The following is a 25,948-nucleotide window of genomic DNA, read 5'->3' as shown; positions in this document are numbered from 1 at the left end:
AAGATACATGCTGATCACATTGTGTATCTCATGGAATGTAGGCACCCCCCTGACAGGCATGTGATCTAGGGGGGACACTGTCCTTGAGATCACTAGCCTGGGGTGGCCTCCATAGTGCTATTTCTCCAATACTTCACTCTTGAGACCTGCGCTGTAAGAGCCCCAAACACAGCCACCATACAGGGTACAATGTGTGTCCTTAAAGGGACAGTCAACACCATAATTGTTATTGTTTAAAAAGATAGATAACGCATTTACTACCCATTCCCCAGCTTCGCATAACCAACATTGTTATATTATTATACTTTATAAAATTGAACCCCATTCACTACCGGAACTTTCAGAGAAAAAAGCCCAAAATACCGGATAAATTTTAGCATTCCATTTAAACAGAAATAAATCCTTGTTTTTTGTTTTGTTTTTACCTGTCAAAACTATATATATTTTCTAAGTAGACAACCCAAGGTATTGATCTAGGCCCATTTTGGTATATTTCATGCCACCATTTCACCGCCAAATGCGATCATATAAAAAAAATTGTTGATTTTTTCATGAACTTTGGTTTTCTCACTATAATTATTTACATACTGCTTGTGCAATCATTAATAGTTGTAAAAGTTTCTCTGGGATCCCCTTTGTTCAGAAATAGCAGACATATATGGCTTTGCCATTGCTTTTTGGTAATTAGAAGGCCGCTAATTGCAGCTGTGCACCACACTTCTATTATTCCCGGCAGTGAATGGGGTTAATTAGGTAGCTTAATAGGTTAATTTTAGCTTTAGTGTAGAGATTACCCTCCCACCTGACACTTCCCAACCCCTGGTCCCTACTTGATCTGTCCCAAACAGCTCTCTTCCCTCCCACAACCCCCACTGGTCACCCCCATCTTAGGTACTGGTAGACAGTCTGCAAATATGAAAATATAAGGCTTTTTTTTATATTAAATATTTTTATTTTATTTTGATATTTTCTGCAGTGTAGGATCCCCCTTATCCCCAACCTCCCTGTCCCCCTAACAGCTACTAAACCTCCTCACTCTAACTATTAGCCGCCATTATTTATTTTATTATTTTCTGTAGCGTAGCGATCATTAGTTAGGGCACCACATACCCCACATCCCTTTTTCTGTAGTGTAGCTGCCCCATCCCTCCCTGTCCCTTTATTTATTTTTCTGTAGCGTAGGGCCTCCCCCCCCCCCTCCCTCTTTTTCCCCCCTCCACTGCTGGGCCACCCACCCACCTCCTGCCCATACCTCCCACCGGCACAAACAGAAGATCATTACAGACGTTGTCACACACAGTATCACCGTCTGTAACGATTACGCATCTGCCCTCATATGGAACCGAAGTGCCAATTGCGTTCCAATTCCATATGTGGCAGATGCCTGGAGCTTCAGGAACTTCAGCTCTTGACTGTAACTTAACAGCCATGGGTTGTAGCAGACACAGAACTAATTGGATAACATGCAAGTCAATAAATAATAAATTAAAAGTCATGTGATCAGGGGGCTGTCAGAAAAGGCTTAGATACAAGGTAATCACAGAGATAAAAAGGGTATTAATATAACCATGTTGGCTGTGCAAAACTGGTGAATGGGTAATAAAGGGATTATCTATCTATTTAAACAATAACAAATTTGGAGTTGACTGTACCTTTAAGGGCTTAACAATGGATGCCATACCCTGTATGGCACGTGTCATTAATGGGCTAACTGAAAAACAATTTTATAATATCCTGTTATTTTAGTCATATTCTTTTGTGGGATATTTTGTTGATACAAGACTGATTTGATTGTCCCCTAATTATGAGCAGTTTAAAGTCACCAGATTCAGATTCTAAGAATGTTTTCTTTCATCATAGCCTCCCTGTTACTGAAGTAACTTAGCTGGTAAGGCTTAAGTTTTAGAAGCATGATCTCTTGACATGTCCTTCAAGCCTGGCCAGGTCTATTATCTTCTAGTAATGATTAACACATGGAACACAATCTTTATTGACCCATAGTAGATTTAAGACCCAGATCCAGTGCTTGCTTTCCAGCCGTGACACCGTGACTTGTGTAATAGAAAGCTTTGAGCCATTCTTCACCTATCTGCCAGTTAATGCTTTAAGACTATGTGTATATGTGTAGGGTGGACTAAGGGTTGATATTCTATGCTTTAAATGAGAAATCCCATTCATCATTTGCAAGGGGTATAACAGAACAAAAATAAATGTGCATTCCTCAGCACTGATTCTCAGCATCCATATATTTAGCTAGATAATATAAAAAGTATTTCTGGCTTTCCATAGCAAAGTATAAAAAGTATTTACATATTGACATTTGTAACTACCGGAGAGTTTAGTAAGGCTGTATATAAAAGTTTACCAAGGCAAACATAACTGTATTCATTTTGGTGTTAATTGCAAATGATCTAATTAGTTTCTTGAACCTCATTGTGCTTCATCAAATAAAGATGTACGGTGATCCATTTTACCTGGTGGAGTGTATTAAATTGTTTACAGATAGTTCCTTTACCTTGATGTTGTAATTTAAAATAGATGCTTATACCTGTGGTATCCTTATACTGAAATTATCAGTAAAATACTGGTTATAGAAAGGTTGTGTAAACATAAGGTTTATAAATAAATCATGCTATGGGGGGGCGGAGTTGTTTGGACAGAGAGGTACTAAAATGTTTATTTTTTATTGTTCTTCACTTGTATAAGAGAGTGATTTCTGTTTCTGCTACAGTAAGGCATGCTGTACATTTAAGGAGGCCTAATTCTTTGTTTTCAGATGAGTCCCTTAAATGGGCTCATAATTTGTTATTAATTGGGGATAAATCCCTTGACACACAGGATTCTTTTGTGGAAGCCAAGAAGCTTATTTATGATAGTTCATTTTCTGCTGCTACTTCCCAAAGTTCTATTTAATTATTTACACGGGGTGATAGGCCTGTAGAAGATTATTTTGCTAAATTTTGTTTGTTGCCTGGTGATAAAGGTTATAATGAGGCTGCATTAGCAGATCAATGTAGAATTGGACTATCTGAGGAACTCAAGGATGAGTTAGCAAGTATCGGCATTCCTAATTAGATGAGACTAGTTATAGAGATTGATTGTAGATTTATGGAAAAGAAAAGAGAGAATAGAGTAATCAGATTTTATTTAATAAAACATCTTAATGATTTTTTTTTCAAGTGTACCTAAGCCTAAGGTTGTGAACCCATCCAGAGATAGGGTTCCTTAAGGGAGCTTTACCTCCTGAGGAACAACAACGCTGTTTTCAGTTAAAACTCTGTTTATTTTGTGGTAATGGGGGACATATGGTTAAGAAATGTCTTGTTTAGTTGCATAAGAAACCCCCTAGCAAAAGAAAAAGACTTCTAGTATTTATCTGAGTAACTCTTCTTTTGCATCTGCAGATCACAGGCTCTTTTTATCAAACCCCGGGCGGACATGATTTGCTATAGCGAATCATGTCCACCCTGCATGCTGTTGGCATTTAACATTGCACAAGCATTTCACAAGAAATGCTTGTGCAATGCCGCCCTCTGCACATTCGTGGCCAATCTGCAGGGGTGTCAATCATCCCGATGGTATCTGCAATCATCCCGATCAGATACCATCCGGATGATTGCAGTCCACCAGTCCGAGTTAAGGAGCAATGGTTTTATGACTGCTGCTTCTTAACTACAGTTTCTGGTGAGCCAGAAACTATGCAGGGAGGAAGCAGCATCTGCTGCTTGGTAAATCTCCCCCCACATCTTGATAAAGCCACAAGAAATAGCGAAACGCGTTGATGGTAATACACAAGATATAAAAATAAGTTTTCCAAGCCTTTTTGATCCAAGGAATCAAAGGATTACTAAGGATCCTAAGTGGAACTACTTCCAGCATTGAAATACTCTGCGCAGAGTTGAAGATTAATACACCGGACGGATCTACTTTGCTTGGAGTCCCGGACGTAGCGTGTGACGTCACCGGCTATCCGAGAGCTGTACAGACACCTGTGCTATCCCAGGAGTGGATGGAATTTACCCACAGCATAAAAGGTAGGCACTTAGAGGTGTATCAGTAGTGCGGTGGACGTACACGGCTTGCAGTAAAGAACTTCTAAGGCTATTTTATTATCCTTATAGCTTTTTTGGTAATCGTTAATTAACTGTAACAGACTACCCACAGATATTACTTGGAGTTTCCATCTGATTCACCTATTGGAGGATCTAGGACTGATAATAAAAACATCAGTATAAGCTTAAGTACATTACAAGCGTCAAGTGAAATAAGGAGTTCATTACAAAGATATTGCCTCTTTTGTTTTATTCATAGTACACAGGGACTAATTTGGTCCCAACAGCTATATATTTCTACACATGGACTTTTGTACTCTATTTCTAGTTGCACATAATCAAAGGGTCTTTTAATTTTACCTTGTATATGACCGGTCATAGATTTTTTATATATATTGTAATAAATGTTTTTATTCTAAGAAACCACATATCTGCATTATCTCTTGCTTCCACATATCTGCATTTTTCTTTTTCTAAGTAAATAGTTTTAGTTGATGTATATAGCCTATGTAGTCTAATAGAAACTCTATTTTAGATACTTCCAAGTTTTAATCACATATCTCCATTGCTGTCTAGCGCATATACACACTTAATATATATTTACTTGTGCTTTCCAATTTCTGTTTATGGGTACAGATTAGTGTATATGCAGGGGTAGGACGTGCGCACCAGAATTTCTAATTTTTTGTAAACCCATTGTTTTTCATGGCTTGATAAACAGGTTGAACTCAGGGGCATTATTGATTCTGGTACTAGTGGTTGGTTTTTGGATTTTCCCTTGTTCAGCAATTGTCTGTATCAATGGTAGTAATGGAGAATCCAATGATGGTACATGGAGTGGATTGTAATCCTATTAGCTCTGGTCCTGGGTATTGGAAATTTTCATGTGGAAAGAATCAAATTTGATGTAGTAAAATCTCCAATTTTTCCCATTATTTTTTCCTCTTCTTTTTGCAAGTGTGTCAACCCTAGGCGCACTCTAGCGATCATTGTAAACTGTGCTGAAGATGTAAATCCAACTAAATTAAAATGTCCTTTCTTGTGATGACCCTATAACTAAATTGTGTATATGCATATGCACGTAGTAGATGTGTTAATAACTTAATATGCAGTTGTTCTGACTGGTTATCCAACACATAGTAATGACTGTTACCATTTTAATGAATTAGTCTGTTTTAATTGAAAAAATGTGTTCTTTCACCCTCAATTAATGATGTCATAGCCCAAGCAGGCCTTTGAGCGCATAAGTAGTGTATGTGTGAACGGGATATAGTAGAAAATACCCATGCAATAATATACACAAAAACATAAATGGTGTGAGCAAGCGTTTTATCTACCTTCAACTTGTAATCCCATGCCAAAATACCATGCACAAAGTTTGCGATAGAAAAATCTCGTCAGTGCAATTTATGTCTTTGCGTAAACTCAATTTTGCACTCTGGCCCATTATGTTATGTTTTGTTGCGTCTAAGCAATTTATGTTTTAACTGGCATACTTGCCTATTACTTCCTTACTGCACTTAAAAATGTTCTGATATGCTATGAAAGAGCAGCATTTTGGGTCATTTTGCCTGAAGAACAAATTGTTTAAATTTAAATAAATATACCTGAAATAGTTGTGCACTTAATACTAACGATCACTGGCTTGTAGGTTCCTCCTACTAATGCTTAGTGATGACTGATGAGATGTTCCTATTAATAAATAACAGGGAGTACCTATGTGACAATCAGCATTAGCAGGAAGTACATAACAGCTAATCAGCATTAGTAAGAAGTATTTATCAAGGAACAAGATGGAGCTGCACTCGGGAGGCACGGTGTGAAAATGAAATCACTGTTTATTTAAAATGATATTAAAACAAGGGCACAGAACAGGTAATAAGAAGTATTTATCAGCACATGAGCATCAGCAGGAAGTACATAACAGCTAATCAGCATTAGTATGAAGTATTTATCAGCAAATGAGCATTAGCAGGAAGTACATATTAACCAGTCAGCATTAGTATGAGGGATTTATCGGCAAATGAGCATTAGCAGGGAGTACATAAGAGCTAATCAGCATTAGTATGAGGGATTTATCAACAAATGAGCATTAGCAGGGAGTACATAACAGCTTATCAGCATTAGTATGAGGGATTTATCAGCAAATGAGCATTAGCAGGGTGTACATAACAGCTAATCAGCATTAATAAGAAGTATTTATCAGCGAATGAGCATTAGCAGGGAGTACATAACAGCTAATCAGCATTAATAAGAAGTATTTATCAGCGAATGAGCATTAGCAGGAAGTACATAACAGCTAATCAGCATTATTATGAAGTATTTATCAGCAAATGAGCATTAGCAGGAAGTACATAACAGCTAATCAGCATTAGTAAGAAGTATTTATCAGCAAATGATCATTAGCAGGAAGTACATAACAGCTATTCAGCATTAGTAAGAAGTATGTATCAGCAAATGAGCATTAGCAGGAAGTACATAACAGCTAATCAGCATTATTATGAAGTATTTATCAGCAAATGAGCATTAGCAGGAAGTACATAACAGCTAATCAGCATTAGTAAGAAGTATTTATCAGTGAATGAGCATTAGCAGGAAGTACATAACAGCTCATCAGCATTGGTAAGAAGTATTTATCAGTGAATGAGCATTAGCAGGAAGTACATAACAGCTAATCAGCATTAGTAAGAAGTATTTATAAGCAAATGAGCATTAGCAGGAAGTACATAACAGCTAATCAGCATTAGTAAGAAGTATTTATCAGTGAATGAGCATTAGCAGGAAGTACATATTAACCAGTCAGCATTAGTATGAGGGATTTATCAGCAAATGAGCGTTAGCAGGGAGTACATAACAGCTAATCAGCATTAGTATGAGGGATTTATCAGCAAATGAGCATTAGCAGGGAGTACATAACAGCTAATCAGCATTAGTATGAGAGATTTATCATCAAATGAGCATTAGCAGGGAGTACATAACAGCTAATCAGCATTAATAAGAAGTATTTATCAGCGAATGAGCATTAGCAGGGAGTACATAACAGCTAATCAGCATTAATAAGAAGTATTTATCAACGAATGAGCATTAGCAGGAAGTAAATAACAGCTAATCAGCATTAGTATGAAGTATTTATCAGCAAATGAGCATTAGCAGGAAGTACATAACAGCTAATCAGCATTAGTAAGAAGTATTTATCAGCAAATGAGCATTAGCAGGAAGTACATAACAGCTATTCAGCATTAGTAAGAAGTATTTATCAGCAAATGAGCATTAGCAGGAAGTACATAACAGCTAATCAGCATTAGTAAGAAATATTTATCAGTGAATGAGCATTAGCAGAAAGTACATAACAGCTAATCAGCATTAGTAAGAAGTATTTATCAGTGAATGAGCATTAGCAGAAAGTACATAACAGCTAATCAGCATTAGTAAGAAGTATTTATCAGTGAATGAGCATTAGCAGGAAGTACATAACGGCTAATCAGCATTGGTAAGAAGTATTTATCAGTGAATGAGCATTAGCAGGAAGTACATAAAAGCTAATCAACATTAGTAAGAAGTATTTATCAGTGAATGAGCATTAGCAGGAAGTACATAACAGCTAATCAGCATTAATAAGAAGTATTTATCAGTGAATGAGCATTAGCAGGAAGTACATAACAGCTAATCAGCATTAGTAAGAAGTATTTATCAGTGAATGAGCATTAGCAGGAAGTACATAACAGCTAATCAGCATTAGTAAGAAGTATTTATCAGTGAATGAGCATTAGCAGGAAGTACATTATTCCTACTACTCCTTGGCAGGCCGAAACGCGTTGACAGATATATGGTGAGTTTTATTCCTACTAATTTTAAATACCTAAACAGTATTACACTATGTCAGTATTTTCTATTTATAGGTCTTGAAGAATTTTCCAAAGTATCCTTATTTTTATTTTTTCCATCATTTTCATTTTTACTATTTCTATTTCATCATTTTTTCTACACATTGATCACAATTTTACACAATTTTTATATTTTTATATTTTTACACTTTGATCGTCAAACATTTTTTAGGACTTCCAACATTTTTTAGGATTACAAACAAAGGATCTTCAAAGGACCATTATAACATATGGACTGAATTCCAGGAACTCTCACACCTCCAAAAATGACTTTATAATCACACCAACCAGTCTGTGTACACACTTGTTGTTCACAAAAGTTTTTTCAGCATTTTTTCAATATTTTTATAAAAAAGCTTTTTGCGATTTGTTTTTTATATACACATATATGTTTTTGTGGATCACATTCTTATTTGTATTTATTCACATGCTCACTTTAACTGTTTTTGTAGATCTCATCTTTGGAGACTGTTTTTAAATATCTTTTGTTCACAACGTTCACTTCTTTGTTCACTATACCAATCCCCTTTTATCAATCAAATTTTATGTTATATTGGTATTCTTGTACTTTTATCACACAATTTTTGTGTTAATTACATTAGAGAGGTCACCCACCAGTACGACCTCACCATCATACTGTATATGTGAGACTCACACACATTTTAACATTCAGACAGCCATATTTGTTTTTAGATCATTTTAGGACACACCTATATGAAATAGGATTTTGTCCACATGGATCCATGTACTTAATTGTCTTTTAACTATATAATATTCTGTGAATTGTACCTAATTGCTTTTAATTATATGATATTTTGTGCAAATTGTAATAAATATTTTTTATAAACACATCATACCCAATTTCTAAACCTATCATTGTGGTACATAATTTTATATAGGGACTTTTCTAAACATCCAATATATGCTATCCCAACCTAGGGTCTAGCATCAGACCTACAATTATTAATCACATAAGACCCTGCCTATTTTTGGCACTCCTATCTATTTATTCTTTCATATTCTATTAACCTAGTGGGTGCTTGGGGGATCCACTATAGACAGGAGCTAGAGGTCACCAAACGCAGCGCTGTAAGATACCAATATAGCTAATCAGCATTGGTAAGAAGTATTTATCAGTGAATGAGCATTAGCAGGAAGTACATAACAGCTAATCAGCATTAGTAAGAAGTATTTATCAGTGAATGAGCATTAGCAAGAAGTACATATTAGCCAGTCAGCATTAGTAAGAAGTATTTATCAGTGAATGAGCATTAGCAGGAAGTACATAACAGCTAATCAGCATTAGTAAGAAGTATTTATCAGTGAATGAGCATTAGCAGGAAGTACATAACAGCTAATCAGCATTAGTAAGAAGTATTTATCAGTGAATGAGCATTAGCAATAAGTACATATTAGCCAGTCAGCATTAGTAAGAAGTATTTATCAGTGAAGAAGCATTAGCAGGAAGAACATATTAGCCAGTCAGCATTAGTAAGAAGTATTTATCAGTGCATGAGCATTAGCAGGAAGAACATATTAGCCAGTCAGCATTAGTAAGAAGTATTTATCAGCAAATGAGCATTAGCAGGAAGTACATAACAGCTAATCAGCATCAGTAAGAAGTATTTATCAGTGAATGAGCTTTAGCAGGAAGTACATAACAGCAAATCAGCATTAGTAAGAAGTATTTATAAGCAAATGAGCATTAGCAGAAAGTACATAACAGCTAATCAGCATTAGTAAAAGTATTTATAAGCAAATGAGCATTAGCAGGAAGTACATAACAGCTAATCAGCATTAGTAAGAAGTATTTATAAGCAAATGAGCATTAGCAGGAAGTACATAACAGCTAATCAGCATTAGTAAGAAGTATTTATCAGTGAATGAGCATTAGCAGGAAGTACATAACAGCTAATCAGCATTAGTAAGAAGTATTTATCAGTGAATGAGCATTAGCAGGAAGTACATAAGAGCTAATCAGCATTAGTAAGAAGTATTTATAAGCAAATGAGCATTAGCAGGAAGTACATAACAGCTAATCAGCATTAGTAAGAAGTATTTATCAGTGAATGAGCATTAGCAGGAAGTACATAACAGCTAATCAGCATTAGTAAGAAGTATTTATCAGTGAATGAGCATTAGCAGGAAGTACATAACAGCTAATCAGCATTAGTAAGAAGTATTTATCAGTGAATGAGCATTAGCAATAAGTACATATTAGCCAGTCAGCATTAGTAAGAAGTATTTATCAGTGAAGAAGCATTAGCAGGAAGAACATATTAGCCAGTCAGCATTAGTAAGAAGTATTTATCAGTGCATGAGCATTAGCAGGAAGAACATATTAGCCAGTCAGCATTAGTAAGAAGTATTTATCAGCAAATGAGCATTAGCAGGAAGTACATAACAGCTAATCAGCATCAGTAAGAAGTATTTATCAGTGAATGAGCTTTAGCAGGAAGTACATAACAGCAAATCAGCATTAGTAAGAAGTATTTATAAGCAAATGAGCATTAGCAGAAAGTACATAACAGCTAATCAGCATTAGTAAAAGTATTTATAAGCAAATGAGCATTAGCAGGAAGTACATAACAGCTAATCAGCATTAGTAAGAAGTATTTATCAGTGAATGAGCATTAGCAGGAAGTACATAACAGCTAATCAGCATTACTAAGAAGTATTTATCAGTGAATGAGCATTAGCAGAAAGTACATAACAGCTAATCAGCATTAGTAAGAAGTATTTATAAGCAAATGAGCATTAGCAGGAAGTACATAACAGCTAATCAGCATTAGTAAGAAGTATTTATCAGTGAATGAGCATTAGCAGGAAGTACATAACAGCTAATCAGCATTAGTAAGAAGTATTTATCAGTGAATGAGCATTAGCAGGAAGTACATAAGAGCTAATCAGCATTAGTAAGAAGTATTTATAAGCAAATGAGCATTAGCAGGAAGTACATAACAGCTAATCAGCATTAGTAAGAAGTATTTATCAGTGAATGAGCATTAGCAGGAAGTACATAACAGCTAATCAGCATTAGTAAGAAGTATTTATCAGTGAATGAGCATTAGCAGGAAGTACATAACAGCTAATCAGCATTACTAAGAAGTATTTATCAGTGCATGAGCATTAGCAGGAAGAACATATTAGCCAGTCAGCATTAGTAAGAAGTATTTATCAGCAAATGAGCATTAGCAGGAAGTACATAACAGCTAATCAGCATTAGTAAGAAGTATTTATCAGTGAATGAGCGTTAGCAGGGAGTACATAACAGCTAATCAGCATCAGTAAGAAGTATTTATCAGTGAATGAGCTTTAGCAGGAAGTACATAACAGCAAATCAGCATTAGTAAGAAGTATTTATAAGCAAATGAGCATTAGCAGAAAGTACATAACAGCTAATCAGCATTAGTAAGATGTATTTATAAGTAAATGAGCATTAGCAGGAAGTACATAACAGCTAATCAGCATTAGTAAGAAGTATTTATCAGTGAATGAGCATTAGCAGGAAGTACATAACAGCTAATCAGCATTACTAAGAAGTATTTATCAGTGAATGAGCATTAGCAGAAAGTACATAACAGCTAATCAGCATTAGTAAGAAGTATTTATAAGCAAATGAGCCTTAGCAGGAAGTACATAACAGCTAATCAGCATTAGTAAGAAGTATTTATCAGTGAATGAGCATTAGCAGGAAGTACATAACAGCTAATCAGCATTAGTAAGAAGTATTTATCAGTGAATGAGCATTAGCAGGAAGTACATAAGAGCTAATCAGCATTAGTAAGAAGTATTTATAAGCAAATGAGCATTAGCAGGAAGTACATAACAGCTAATCAGCATTAGTAAGAAGTATTTATCAGTGAATGAGCATTAGCAGGAAGTATATAACAGCTAATCAGCATTAGTAAGAAGTATTTATCAGTGAATGAGCATTAGCAGGAAGTACATAACAGCTAATCAGCATTAGTAAGAAGTATTTATCAGTGAATGAGCATTAGCAGGAAGTACATAACAGCTAATCAGCATTAATAAGAAGTATTTATAAGCAAATGAGCATTAGCAGAAAGTACATATTAGCCAAACATCCGGCTAGATTACGAGTTTTGTGGTAAGCTGAAAAAGCAGCGTTAACAGGTCCTAACGCTGCTTTTTCACTACCTCTGGTATTACGAGACTTGCAGGTTTATCAGTGAATGAGCATTAGCAGAAAGTACATAACAGCTAATCAGCATTAGTAAGAAGTATTTATCAGTGAATGAGCATTAGCAGGAAGTACATAACAGCTAATCAGCATTGGTAAGAAGTTTTATCAGTGAATGAGCATTAGCAGGAAGTACATAAAAGCTAATCAACATAAGTAAGAATTATTTATCAGTGAATGAGCATTAGCAGGAAGTACATAACAGCTAATCAGCATTAGTAAGAAGTATTTATCAGTGAATGAGCATTAGCAGGAAGTACATAACAGCTAATCAGCATTAGTAAGAAGTATTTATCAGTGAATGAGCATTAGCAGGAAGTACATTATTCCTACTACTCCTTGGCAGGCCGAAACGCGTTGACAGATATATGGTGAGTTTTATTCCTACTAATTTTAAATACCTAAACAGTATTACACTATGTCAGTATTTTCTATTTATAGGTCTTGAAGAATTTTCCAAAGTATCCTTATTTTTATTTTTTCCATCATTTTCATTTTTACTATTTCTATTTCATCATTTTTTCTACACATTGATCACAATTTTACACAATTTTTATATTTTTATATTTTTACACTTTGATCGTCAAACATTTTTTAGGACTTCCAACATTTTTTAGGATTACAAACAAAGGATCTTCAAAGGACCATTATAACATATGGACTGAATTCCAGGAACTTTCACACCTCCAAAAATGACTTTATAATCACACCAACCAGTCTGTGTACACACTTGTTGTTCACAAAAGTTTTTTCAGCATTTTTTCAATATTTTTATAAAAAAGCTTTTTGCGATTTGTTTTTTATATACACATATATGTTTTTGTGGATCACATTCTTATTTGTATTTATTCACATGCTCACTTTAACTGTTTTTGTAGATCTCATCTTTGGAGACTGTTTTTAAATATCTTTTGTTCACAACGTTCACTTCTTTGTTCACTATACCAATCCCCTTTTATCAATCAAATTTTATGTTATATTGGTATTCTTGTACTTTTATCACACAATTTTTGTGTTAATTACATTAGAGAGGTCACCCACCAGTACGACCTCACCATCATACTGTATATGTGAGACTCACACACATTTTAACATTCAGACAGCCATATTTGTTTTTAGATCATTTTAGGACACACCTATATGAAATAGGATTTTGTCCACATGGATCCATGTACTTAATTGTCTTTTAACTATATAATATTCTGTGAATTGTACCTAATTGCTTTTAATTATATGATATTTTGTGCAAATTGTAATAAATATTTTTTATAAACACATCATACCCAATTTCTAAACCTATCATTGTGGTACATAATTTTATATAGGGACTTTTCTAAACATCCAATATATGCTATCCCAACCTAGGGTCTAGCATCAGACCTACAATTATTATTAACATAAGACCCTGCCTATTTTTGGCGCTCCTATCTATTTATTCTTTCATATTCTATTAACCTAGTGGGTGCTTGGGGGATCCACTATAGACAGGAGCAAGAGGTCACCAAACGCAGCGCTGTAAGATACCAATATAGCTAATCAGCATTGGTAAGAAGTATTTATCAGTGAATGAGCATTAGCAGGAAGTACATAACAGCTAATCAGCATCAGTAAGAAGTATTTATCAGTGAATGAGCATTAGCAGGAAGTACATAAGAGCTAATCAGCATTAGTAAGAAGTATTTATAAGCAAATGAGCATTAGCAGGAAGTACATAACAGCTAATCAGCATTAGTAAGAAGTATTTATCAGTGAATGAGCATTAGCAGGAAGTACATAACAGCTAATCAGCATTAGTAAGAAGTATTTATCAGTGAATGAGCATTAGCAGGAAGTACATAACAGCTAATCAGCATTAGTAAGAAGTATTTATCAGTGAATGAGCATTAGCAGGAAGTACATAACAGCTAATCAGCATTAATAAGAAGTATTTATAAGCAAATGAGCATTAGCAGAAAGTACATATTAGCCAAACATCCGGCTAGATTACGAGTTTTGTGGTAAGCTGAAAAAGCAGCGTTAACAGGTCCTAACGCTGCTTTTTCACTACCTCTGGTATTACGAGACTTGCAGGTTTATCAGTGAATGAGCATTAGCAGAAAGTACATAACAGCTAATCAGCATTAGTAAGAAGTATTTATCAGTGAATGAGCATTAGCAGGAAGTACATAACAGCTAATCAGCATTGGTAAGAAGTTTTATCAGTGAATGAGCATTAGCAGGAAGTACATAAAAGCTAATCAACATAAGTAAGAATTATTTATCAGTGAATGAGCATTAGCAGGAAGTACATAACAGCTAATCAGCATTAGTAAGAAGTATTTATCAGTGAATGAGCATTAGCAGGAAGTACATAACAGCTAATCAGCATTAGTAAGAAGTATTTATCAGTGAATGAGCATTAGCAGGAAGTACATTATTCCTACTACTCCTTGGCAGGCCGAAACGCGTTGACAGATATATGGTGAGTTTTATTCCTACTAATTTTAAATACCTAAACAGTATTACACTATGTCAGTATTTTCTATTTATAGGTCTTGAAGAATTTTCCAAAGTATCCTTATTTTTATTTTTTCCATCATTTTCATTTTTACTATTTCTATTTCATCATTTTTTCTACACATTGATCACAATTTTACACAATTTTTATATTTTTATATTTTTACACTTTGATCGTCAAACATTTTTTAGGACTTCCAACATTTTTTAGGATTACAAACAAAGGATCTTCAAAGGACCATTATAACATATGGACTGAATTCCAGGAACTTTCACACCTCCAAAAATGACTTTATAATCACACCAACCAGTCTGTGTACACACTTGTTGTTCACAAAAGTTTTTTCAGCATTTTTTCAATATTTTTATAAAAAAGCTTTTTGCGATTTGTTTTTTATATACACATATATGTTTTTGTGGATCACATTCTTATTTGTATTTATTCACATGCTCACTTTAACTGTTTTTGTAGATCTCATCTTTGGAGACTGTTTTTAAATATCTTTTGTTCACAACGTTCACTTCTTTGTTCACTATACCAATCCCCTTTTATCAATCAAATTTTATGTTATATTGGTATTCTTGTACTTTTATCACACAATTTTTGTGTTAATTACATTAGAGAGGTCACCCACCAGTACGACCTCACCATCATACTGTATATGTGAGACTCACACACATTTTAACATTCAGACAGCCATATTTGTTTTTAGATCATTTTAGGACACACCTATATGAAATAGGATTTTGTCCACATGGATCCATGTACTTAATTGTCTTTTAACTATATAATATTCTGTGAATTGTACCTAATTGCTTTTAATTATATGATATTTTGTGCAAATTGTAATAAATATTTTTTATAAACACATCATACCCAATTTCTAAACCTATCATTGTGGTACATAATTTTATATAGGGACTTTTCTAAACATCCAATATATGCTATCCCAACCTAGGGTCTAGCATCAGACCTACAATTATTATTAACATAAGACCCTGCCTATTTTTGGCGCTCCTATCTATTTATTCTTTCATATTCTATTAACCTAGTGGGTGCTTGGGGGATCCACTATAGACAGGAGCTAGAGGTCACCAAACGCAGCGCTGTAAGATACCAATATAGCTAATCAGCATTGGTAAGAAGTATTTATCAGTGAATGAGCATTAGCAGGAAGTACATAACAGCTAATCAGCATTAGTAAGAAGTATTTATCAGTGAATGAGCATTAGCAAGAAGTACATATTAGCCAGTCAGCATTAGTAAGAAGTATTTATCAGTGAATGAGCATTAGCAGGAAGTACATAACAGCTAATCAGCATTAGTAAGAAGTATTTATCAGTGAATGAGCATTAGCAGGAAGTACATAACAGCTAATCAGCATTAGTAAGAAGTATTTATCAGTGAATGAGCATTAGCAAGAAGTACATATTAGCCAGTCAGCATTAGTAAGAAGTATTTATCAGTGAAGAAGCATTAGCAGGAAGAACATATTAGCCAGTCAGCATTAGTAAGAAGTATTTATCAGTGCATGAGCATTAGCAGGAAGAACATATTAGCCAGTCAGCATTAGTAAGAAGTATTTATCAGCAAATGAGCATTAGCAGGAAGTACATAACAGCTAATCAGCATCAGTAAGAAGTATTTATCAGTGAATGAGCTTTAGCAGGAAGTACATAACAGCAAATCAGCATTAGTAAGAAGTATTTATAAGCAAATGAGCATTAGCAGAAAGTACATAACAGCTAATCAGCATTAGTAAAAAGTATTTATAAGCAAATGAGCATTAGCAGGAAGTACATAACAGCTAATCAGCATTAGTAAGAAGTATTTATCAGTGAATGAGCATTAGCAGGAAGTACATAACAGCTAATCAGCATTACTAAGAAGTATTTATCAGTGAATGAGCATTAGCAGAAAGTACATAACAGCTAATCAGCATTAGTAAGAAGTATTTATAAGCAAATGAGCATTAGCAGGAAGTACATAACAGCTAATCAGCATTAGTAAGAAGTATTTATCAGTGAATGAGCATTAGCAGGAAGTACATAAGAGCTAATCAGCATTAGTAAGAAGTATTTATACGCAAATGAGCATTAGCAGGAAGTACATAACAGCTAATCAGCATTAGTAAGAAGTATTTATCAGTGAATGAGCATTAGCAGGAAGTACATAACAGCTAATCAGCATTAGTAAGAAGTATTTATCAGTGAATAAGCATTAGCAGGAAGAACATATTCGCCAGTCAGCATTAGTAAGAAGTATTTATCAGTGCATGAGCATTAGCAGGAAGAACATATTAGCCAGTCAGCATTAGTAAGAAGTATTTATCAGCAAATGAGCATTAGCAGGAAGTACATAACAGCTAATCAGCATTAGTAAGAAGTATTTATCAGTGAATGAGCATTAGCAGGGAGTACATAACAGCTAATCAGCATCAGTAAGAAGTATTTATCAGTGAATGAGCTTTAGCAGGAAGTACATAACAGCAAATCAGCATTAGTAAGAAGTATTTATAAGCAAATGAGCATTAGCAGAAAGTACATAACAGCTAATCAGCATTAGTAAGAAGTATTTATAAGTAAATGAGCATTAGCAGGAAGTACATAACAGCTAATCAGCATTACTAAGAAGTATTTATCAGTGAATGAGCATTAGCAGGAAGTACATAACAGCTAATCAGCATTACTAAGAAGTATTTATCAGTGAATGAGCATTAGCAGAAAGTACATAACAGCTAATCAGCATTAGTAAGAAGTATTTATAAGCAAATGAGCCTTAGCAGGAAGTACATAACAGCTAATCAGCATTAGTAAGAAGTATTTATCAGTGAATGAGCATTAGCAGGAAGTACATAAGAGCTAATCAGCATTAGTAAGAAGTATTTATAAGCAAATGAGCATTAGCAGGAAGTACATAACAGCTAATCAGCATTAGTAAGAAATATTTATCAGTGAATGAGCATTAGCAGGAAGTACATAACAGCTAATCAGCATTAGTAAGAAGTATTTATCAGTGAATGAGCATTAGCAGGAAGTACATAACAGCTAATCAGCATTAATAAGAAGTATTTATAAGCAAATGAGCATTAGCAGAAAGTACATATTAGCCAAACATCCGGCTAGATTACGAGTTTTGTGGTAAGCTGAAAAAGCAGCGTTAACAGGTCCTAACGCTGCTTTTTCACTACCTCTGGTATTACGAGACTTGCAGGTTTATCAGTGAATGAGCATTAGCAGAAAGTACATAACAGCTAATCAGCATTAGTAAGAAGTATTTATCAGTGAATGAGCATTAGCAGGAAGTACATAACAGCTAATCAGCATTGGTAAGAAGTTTTATCAGTGAATGAGCATTAGCAGGAAGTACATAAAAGCTAATCAACATTAGTAAGAATTATTTATCAGTGAATGAGCATTAGCAGGAAGTACATAACAGCTAATCAGAATTAATAAGAAGTATTTATCAGTGAATGAGCATTAGCAGGAAGTACATAACAGCTAATTAGCATTAGTAAGAAGTATTTATCAGTGAATGAGCATTAGCAGGAAGTACATAACAGCTAATCAGCATTAGTAAGAAGTATTTATCAGCCAATGAGCATTAGCAGGAAGTACATAACAGCTAATCAGCATTAGTATGAAGTATTTATCAGCAAATGAGCATTAGCAGGAAGTACATAACAGCAAATCAGCATTAGTAAGAAGTATTTATCAGTGAATGAGCATTAGCAGGAAGTACATAACAGCTAATCAGCATTGGTAAGAAGTATTTATCAGTGAATTAGCATTAGCAGGAATTACATAACAGCTAATCAGCATTAGTAAGAAGTATTTATCAGTGAATGAGCATTAGCAGGAAGTACATAACAGCTAATCAGCATTAGTAAGAAGTATTTATCAGTGAATGAGCATTAGCAGGAAGTACATAACAGCTAATCAGCATTAGTATTAAGTATTTATCAGTGAATGAGCATTAGCAGGAAGTACATAACAGCTAATCAGCATTAGTAAGAAGTATTTATCAGTGAATGAGCATTAGCAGGAAGTACATAACAGCTAATCAGCATTAATAAGAAGTATTTATAAGCAAATGAGCATTAGCAGAAAGTACATATTAGCCAAACATCCGGCTAGATTACAAGTTTTGTGGTAAGCTGAAAAAGCAGCGTTAACAGGTCCTAACGCTGCTTTTTCACTACCTCTGGTATTACGAGACTTGCAGGTTTATCAGTGAATAAGCATTAGCAGAAAGTACATAACAGCTAATCAGCATTAGTAAGAAGTATTTATCAGTGAATGAGCATTAGCAGGAAGTACATAACAGCTAATCAGCATTGGTAAGAAGTTTTATCAGTGAATGAGCATTAGCAGGAAGTACATAAAAGCTAATCAACATTAGTAAGAATTATTTATCAGTGAATGAGCATTAGCAGGAAGTACATAACAGCTAATCAGAATTAATAAGAAGTATTTATCAGTGAATGAGCATTAGCAGGAAGTACATAACAGCTAATTAGCATTAGTAAGAAGTATTTATCAGTGAATGAGCATTAGCAGGAAGTACATAACAGCTAATCAGCATTAGTAAGAAGTATTTATCAGCCAATGAGCATTAGCAGGAAGTACATAACAGCTAATCAGCATTAGTATGAAGTATTTATCAGCAAATGAGCATTAGCAGGAAGTACATAACAGCTAATCAGCATTAGTAAGAGGTATTTGTCAGCAAATGAGCATTAGCAGGAAGTACATAACAGCTAATCAGCATTAGTATGAAGTATTTATCAGCAAATGAGCATTAGCAGGAAGTACATAACAGCAAATCAGCATTAGTAAGAAGTATTTATCAGTGAATGAGCATTAGCAGGAAGTACATAACAGCTAATCAGCATTGGTAAGAAGTATTTATCAGTGAATTAGCATTAGCAGGAATTACATAACAGCTAATCAGCATTAGTAAGAAGTATTTATCAGTGAATGAGCATTAGCAGAAAGTACATAACAGCTAATCAGCATTAGTAAGAAGTATTTATCAGTGAATGAGCATTAGCAGGAAGTACATAACAGCTAATCAGCATTGGTAAGAAGTTTTATCAGTGAATGAGCATTAGCAGGAAGTACATAAAAGCTAATCAACATTAGTAAGAATTATTTATCAGTGAATGAGCATTAGCAGGAAGTACATAACAGCTAATCAGAATTAATAAGAAGTATTTATCAGTGAATGAGCATTAGCAGGAAGTACATAACAGCTAATTAGCATTAGTAAGAAGTATTTATCAGTGAATGAGCATTAGCAGGAAGTACATAACAGCTAATCAGCATTAGTAAGAAGTATTTATCAGCCAATGAGCATTAGCAGGAAGTATATAACAGCTAATCAGCATTAGTATGAAGTATTTATCAGCAAATGAGCATTAGCAGGAAGTACATAACAGCAAATCAGCATTAGTAAGAAGTATTTATCAGTGAATGAGCATTAGCAGGAAGTACATAACAGCTAATCAGCATTGGTAAGAAGTATTTATCAGTGAATTAGCATTAGCAGGAATTACATAACAGCTAATCAGCATTAGTAAGAAGTATTTATCAGTGAATGAGCATTAGCAGGAAGTACATAACAGCTAATCAGCATTAGTAAGAAGTATTTATCAGTGAATGAGCATTAGCAGGAAGTACATAACAGCTAATCAGCATTAGTATTAAGTATTTATCAGTGAATGAGCATTAGCAGGAAGTACATAACAGCTAATCAGCATTAGTAAGAAGTATTTATCAGTGAATGAGCATTAGCAGGAAGTACATAACAGCTAATCAGCATTAATAAGAAGTATTTATAAGCAAATGAGCATTAGCAGAAAGTACATATTAGCCAAACATCCGGCTAGATTACGAGTTTTGTGGTAAGCTGAAAAAGCAGCGTTAACAGGTCCTAACGCTGCTTTTTCACTACCTCTGGTATTACGAGACTTGCAGGTTTATCAGTGAATAAGCATTAGCAGAAAGTACATAACAGCTAATCAGCATTAGTAAGAAGTATTTATCAGTGAATGAGCATTAGCAGGAAGTACATAACAGCTAATCAGCATTGGTAAGAAGTTTTATCAGTGAATGAGCATTAGCAGGAAGTACATAAAAGCTAATCAACATTAGTAAGAATTATTTATCAGTGAATGAGCATTAGCAGGAAGTACATAACAGCTAATCAGAATTAATAAGAAGTATTTATCAGTGAATGAGCATTAGCAGGAAGTACATAACAGCTAATTAGCATTAGTAAGAAGTATTTATCAGTGAATGAGCATTAGCAGGAAGTACATAACAGCTAATCAGCATTAGTAAGAAGTATTTATCAGCCAATGAGCATTAGCAGGAAGTACATAACAGCTAATCAGCATTAGTATGAAGTATTTATCAGCAAATGAGCATTAGCAGGAAGTACATAACAGCTAATCAGCATTAGTAAGAGGTATTTGTCAGCAAATGAGCATTAGCAGGAAGTACATAACAGCTAATCAGCATTAGTATGAAGTATTTATCAGCAAATGAGCATTAGCAGGAAGTACATAACAGCAAATCAGCATTAGTAAGAAGTATTTATCAGTGAATGAGCATTAGCAGGAAGTACATAACAGCTAATCAGCATTGGTAAGAAGTATTTATCAGTGAATTAGCATTAGCAGGAATTACATAACAGCTAATCAGCATTAGTAAGAAGTATTTATCAGTGAATGAGCATTAGCAGGAAGTACATAATAGCTAATCAGCATTAGTAAGAAGTATTTTTCAGTGAATGAGCATTAGCAGGAAGTACATAACAGCTAATCAGCATTAGTATGAAGCATTTATAAGCAAATGAGCATTAGCAGGAAGTACCAAACCGACTTACGTAAAGTTCGTAAACCCTTTTTTCTATGGGACTTCCATAGCGCCGGTATTATGAGTTTGTCTTGGGAGGCCAAAAAGTGAGCGATACACCCTCTACCTCCAAGATTTCTAACACATTCTAAAGTCAGTAGTTAGCTATAGCATGAAACTCATAACTAAAGTGCTAAAAAGTACACTAACCCCCATAAACTACCTATTAACCCCTAAACCGAGGCCCTCCCGCATCGCAAACACTATAATAAAATTTTGAAGCCCTAATCTGCCGCTCCGGATATCTCCACCACTAGAATAAACATATTAACCCCTAAACCGCCGCACTCCCACCTCGCAAACACTAGTTAAATATTATTAACCTGTAATCTGCCACCCCAACATCGCCGCCACCTACATTATACTTATTAACCCCTAATCTGAAGCCCCCAACATCGCCGCCACCTACCTACATTTAGTAACCCCTAATCTGCTGCCCCCAACGTCGCCGCCACTATTCTAAATGTATTAACCCTTTAAACCTAAGTCTAACCCTAACACCCCCTAACTTAAATATAATTTAAATAAATCTAAATAAAATTACTATCATTAACTAAATTATTCCTATTTAAAACTACTTACCTATAAAATAAACCATAAGCTAGCTACAATATAACTAATAGTTACATTGGCATCTACTTATCAAGCCGTCAACAGCAAATACGCTGGAATTTCGAAGCGTAATTGTGGCGAGCCTGATTCGTCTTAGTTATCAAACCCTACAGACCGGCAAAAGTAGAAGTCTGTGACGTAACATATGATCCGCCGGTCTTAGTCCAACACAGATCGATGCTTACGTCACTACAGATGTTCCGAATGCAAATTCGGCACTATCTGACTACTTTTGCTAGTTAACAAATGTCTACCAGGTACGCTCGGCACTATTCCGGCCCAGCGTACCTGGTTTTCAATCCACCGCCCTGGAGGCTGCGGATGCCATAGGAATCAATGGGAGTCTGAAAGCAGCGAAAGCTTATGTTCGCTGCTGCCCGATATCCCATTGATTCCTATGGAAGAATAAAAGTTATGTTTACACCTAACACCCTAACATGTACCCCAAGTCTAAACACCCCTAATCTGCCTCCCCCTACACTGCCGCCACCTACATTATACTTATTAACCCCTAATCTGCAACCCCAACATCGCCGCCACCTACATAAAAGTATTAACCCCTATCCCGCCGCTCCCGGAGCCCACCGCAACTAAATAAATGTATTAACCCCTAAACCGCCAGCCCCCCACATCGCCATAAACTAAATTAACTAGACATGTGCATGGCGAAAAAATTTGGTTCGGTTCGGATCGATTCGGATTTTTTTGAATTTCGATTCGGAGCGATTAGAATTCGGAAAAATTTGAATCAATTCGGTTCAGATTTGTTTTGGATTCATTCGGATTCGAATAAATTTGGTTCGGTTTTGTTTCGGATTAATTCGGATTCGAATAAATTCGGCTGGATTCGGTTCGATTCGGTTTGGTTCGGTTCGGAAATTCGGAATTTCGGTAAGTTTTAGGTCGGATTAGACTAGTATTATGTACTAAATTCGGCTGGATTCGGTTTGGTTCGGAATTTCGGTAAGTGTTAGGTGGGATTAGACTTATACTGTACAATACTAGTGTAATCCATGACCATCCGAATTTACCGAATAAATCCGAAGTAATTCGGATTTATTCGGTAATTCGGCAGTATTTTAATTCGGAAATTCGGTTCGATTTGAATCGCCAAATTTTCTGAATTTCCGAATCGATCCGAAACGAATCGCACATTTCTCAAATTAACCTATTAATCCCTAAACCTAACAACCCGCTAATTGTACATTAAATATTAAGTCATCCTTATCTTCTAATAAATTTAAACTTACCTTTAGATTTAAATTAAACTATATTAAACTATTAATTAATCTACCCTAACTGTTATACTAAATTACATTAGACTATATTAAATTAATAATTAATCTAACCTAACTTTTATACTAAAATTACATTAAACTACAAATTAAATGAACTATATTATATATTTAAACACCTAACCCTGCTCAAATAATTTAATTATACACAAAAAATTACAAAGTTACAAAAAACTAAGTTAAAAAAAATAACAAACACTAAGTTACACAAAATAACAAACACTAAGTTACAAAAAATAAAAAATAAATGATCAATGCTTTAAACTAATTACACCTAATCTAGGAAAATAAAAAGCCCCCCCAAAAAATAAACAAACCTAGCCTACAATAAACTACAAATGGCCCTTAAAAGGGCCTTTTGCAGGGCATTGCCCCAAAGTAATCAGCTCTTTTACCTGTAAAAAAAAAATACAAGCAACCCCCCAACAGTAAAACCCACCACCCACACAACCAACCCCCCAAATAAAACCCTAAGTAAAAAAAAACTAAGATCCCCATTGCGCTGAAAAGGGCATTTGGATGGGCATTGCCCTTAAAAGGGCATTTAGCTCTATTGCAGCCCAAACCCTAACCTAAAAATAAAACCCACCCAATAAACCCTTAAAAAAATCCTAACGCTAACCCCAGAAGATTTACTTACAGTTTTGAAGATCCAACATCCATCCTCCAAGAAGCCGGGAGAAGTCCTCAACGAAGTGGCCAAAGTCTTCATCCAAGCCCGCAGAAGTCTTCACCCAGACGGCATCTTCTATCTTCATCCATCCGGCGCGGAGCGGCTCCATCTTCAAGACATCCGACGCGGTGCATCCTCTTCCTTCCGACGACTACCGACGAATGAAGGTTCCTTTAAATGATGTCATCCAAGATGGCGTCCCTTAGATTCCGATTGGCTGATAGAGTTCTATAAGCCAATCGGAATTAAGGTTGAAAAAATCCTATTGGCTGTTGCAATCAGCCAATAGGATTGAGCTTTCATCCTATTGGCTAATCCAATCAGCCAATAGAATGTGAGCTCAATCCTATTAGCTGATTTGATCAGCCAATAGGATGAAAGTTTTTTTTCAACCTTAATTCCGATTGGCTGATAGAATTCTATCAGCCAATCGGAATCTAAGGGACACCATCTTGGATGACGTCACTTAAAGGAACCTTCATTCGTCGGTAGACGGCGGATGTCTTGAAGATGGAGCCGCTCCTCATCAGATGGATGAAGATAGAAGATGCTGTCTGGATGAAGACTTCTGACCGTCTTCGCCCGGCTTGGATGAAGACTTCTCCCGGCTTCTTTGAGGACTTCGGCCCGTTTGGATGAAGACTTTTGACGCTTCCTTGAGGATGGATGTCCGATTTTCAGAACAGTAATTCGATCTTCAGGGGGATAGTGTTAGGGTTTTTTAAGGGTGTATTGGGTGGGTTTTATTTTTAGGTTAGGGCTTTGGGCCACAAAAGAGCTAACTGCCCTTTTAAGGGCAATGCCCAGCCAAATGCCCTTTTCAGGGCAATGGGGAGCTTAGGTTTTTTTAGTTAGTATTTTATTTGGGGCGGTTGGTTGTGTGGGCGGTGGGTTTTACTGTTGAGGGGGTTGTTTGTATTTTTTTTTACAGGTAAAAGAGGGCCCACAAAAGGCCCTTTTAAGGGTTATTGGTAGTTTAGTTTAGGCTAGGGGTTTTTATTATTTTGGGGTGGCTTTTTTATTTTGATAGGGCTATTAGATTAGGTGTAATTAGTTTAAATATCTGTAATGTAATTTGTTTATTATTTTCTGTAATTTAGTGTTGTTGTTTTTTTGTACTTTAGCTAATTTAATTTAATTTAGGTAATTGTATTTAATTTAGTTAATTTATTTAATTATAGTGTAGTGTTAGGTGTTAGTGTAACTTAGGTAAGGTTTTATTTTACAGGTACTTTTGTATTTATTTTAGCTAGGTAGTTATTAAATAGTTAATAACTATTTAATAACTATTCTACCTAGTTAAAATAAACTTGCCTGTAAAATAAAAATAAACCCTAAGCTAGCTACAATGTAATGTAGGGTTTCTTTTATAGGTAAGTATTTAGTTTTAAATAGGAATTATTTATTTATTAATAGTAGGTTTTATTTAGATTTATTTTAATTATATTTAAGTTAGGGGTGTTAGGGTTAGACTTAGGTTTAGGGGTTAATAAATTTAATATAGTGATGCGACATTGGGGACGGCAGATTAGGGGTTAATAAGTATAATGCCGGTGACGGCGGTGTAGGGGGCAGCAGATTAGGGTTAATAACATAATGTAAGTGGTGGTGGGCTCCGGGAGCGGCAGGATAGGGGTTAATACGTTTATTAGAGTGGCGGTGGGCTCCGGGAGCGGCAGGATAGGGGTTAATACGTTTATTAGAGTGGCTGGGCTCCAGGAGCAGCGGTTTAGGGGTTAATAACTTTATTTAGTTGTGGCTGGGTCCGTGAGCAGCGGGATAGGGGTAAAACAGTGTAGTATAGTGTGGGT

This window comes from Bombina bombina, chromosome 6 (genome assembly GCF_027579735.1).
Source record: "Bombina bombina isolate aBomBom1 chromosome 6, aBomBom1.pri, whole genome shotgun sequence".
NCBI lineage: Eukaryota > Metazoa > Chordata > Amphibia > Anura > Bombinatoridae > Bombina > Bombina bombina.
The sequence above is the reverse complement of the archived record's forward strand: the minus strand, read 5'-3'. Positions refer to the sequence as shown.